Source organism: Mastomys coucha, chromosome X (assembly GCF_008632895.1).
Source record: "Mastomys coucha isolate ucsf_1 chromosome X, UCSF_Mcou_1, whole genome shotgun sequence".
NCBI classification, from domain to species: Eukaryota; Metazoa; Chordata; class Mammalia; order Rodentia; family Muridae; genus Mastomys; species Mastomys coucha.
The window spans coordinates 54,162,997-54,165,388 of NC_045030.1; positions in this window are offsets into that span (position 1 = coordinate 54,162,997).

Consider the following 2,392-nt stretch of genomic DNA (forward strand, 5'->3'; position numbering starts at 1 on the left):
GCCCCAAGATCTCTTTAACCGGGGCTGGGTTGAATTCTAACTAGATTTGATGGCGAGGATTTTTCGCCTAGATGTCGACAGGAGATCGGCGGGGGCTATTCTGCTGAGGAGACTGGCATGCCAGGTCTCCAGCTGGTTTAGCTGGGGTTCAGGGAAGTCGGCCGGTTCAGGCTGAGTGCTCAGATTTGGTTCTGAGGGATTTGGACTGCGGTAGAGGCAGTCCTTCCCCTGGGTTTTCAGCTCGGTGCTCAGAGCTGCTAAGATATATGTTTATGTGTTTTCATGTTACATGTGAATTTTGTATCGTGGTGTGAATGAGAAGTCTTGTCTTTGTGTTGGTATTACAGTGTGCGCAGGGCGGGCGGCCCTGGGGAGTGCACAAGAATCCCCCATCGGATCTGGTCTACCTAGCAGGGCCAGAGTCGCGCTGTCCACGACTCTCTGGGCGCTGCTGCTTGCTCTGTGGTCATGCGCGGGCCGGGGTCTTTGTGATGTGTCGATGGCCGCGCGTACACAAAGGGAAGGCAAGCCTGCGAGCCGAGTCCCGGAGCGTGCGCGTGCCCGCCCGCGCCCCGTGCCCCTCGACCGCCCCGGGGTTCCCCCATCGAGGCTGCCCTGGGCGGCGGCATGGCTGCTGGGAGGCGGCACAGGGCTGGTGTGCCCGGCCTGCCATTCCCTGAGCTCCCCGCCGTGCGGCCCCGGCAGCATGGCCACCCAGGCGCCGCTCCGGTGCCCCCGCTTGCCATCTGTGGCTACACATAGGTGCTTCTGCTCTTCCGCCTTCTGCCTTCCTGAGAGCCGTGCGCGTCCAACCAGCCCGCGGGCGGTGGTGGAGACTGTCCCGGAGGCAGAGGCAAGAGCATCTACTGCTCAGAATTAAATCTGAGAGAACCTAACATCAGAGTCTCGTTCTCAGCTCTCTGTACTGAGCCATGCTCTGCTCTTATACAGCTTCCCGGTAGGAGCCAGGACACACAGGAGTTATGGCTTACAGTTCCCTTTGAACTACATTTCCCAAGTGACTTTGTGGCCTTACCAGTGCGCATGCGCGACACTACGAGGAACTACATTTCCCAAGTGACTTTGCGGCCTTAACAGTGCGCATGTGCGACACTACGAGGAACTACATTTCCCAAGTGACTTTGCGGCCTTAACAGTGTGCATGCTCTCCATGTTCACATGTTTGCCCGCACTCGCCATCTAGTGGCTGTTCATTAAATTACAAGCGGGCAATTCTCAGCCGATCTAGTCAAGTCTTATGTTTATGAAGTTTCAGTTGCTTGACTCCTTTCCAGAGCTTAAACTATTACAGACAAACAGATTCCTTTGACATTAAAGTTTTTAGTATTCGATTCTATATTAAAACTAAAGCTTAATTTCTAAATTCTTTTATTCTCAAAAGATTTCAATTGGTTTCTAGCTAGTCCTAAAGGTATATATTCATTGAGTTTTCAAATTTTTAACGCTACTTTATACTCTCTTTTATTACATAAGGCTAGGTTCTTGCTAATAGCTAATTGTGTTAAGACAGGGTCTCTCTGTGTAGACCCGGCTGCCCTGTGGCTCGTGAATCTGCCTTCCCCTGCCTCCTTTGTGACTAGGTAAGTATCCTGCCTAGGTAAGTATCCCAGCTGACGTCAGCTAGAATTCAGATTCAGAGAAAAAGAAAATTACCCTCAGTCCGACCTCACTACAGGAGGTGTACGCTTTAGATTTTATTCAGGTGATTGGCTCAGTGATAATTCACTTTTGAGTTATCTCATATACACACAGATACTTCAGTATAGCCTTAGAGACGTTCCTTTTATTTTACAACCAGTGCTAGAGAAATATTCCTGGTTGTGCCTCTCCCTTACCTCAGGGAAATGTTTTTGAGACAAAATCAACATTTTCACAGATCCATTCAGATGTGGGCCTAAGTAACTGTAATTTTTAAATTTATGTAGAGTCGATGAGGTCACAAAACTTTAGAAACATTACAATCTGACTTTCCTATTTCTTGTGGAGTCATTGTGTATTTAAGAAGTTGTTTTTCCTTCATTGTCCTGGTAGCCTTGAAGTTAACTATTAAGGCCTCAGCTACATCAAGAGAGTTGTATCTAAAAAGAAAAGATGAGTTGCTTATTTTAGGTTATTTTAGACTCATCTTAAACTCACCACCAGACTTTAGCTTCTCTTAATAATTAACTGGTGAGACTACAACATTTTACAGTAAGCAGAAGAAGCTGCTGTCACTTGCCTTTTATAACCAAATCCTTAGTTTTTGCTCACAGCTATTTTTTAACAATAAAGACATTGATATAAGTTCATCTTTTCCCATATTTGATATAATATTCTTATATCCTATTACCAAGTTGTTATTTAAACAAGATTTTTATGATTGAAGTTTTGA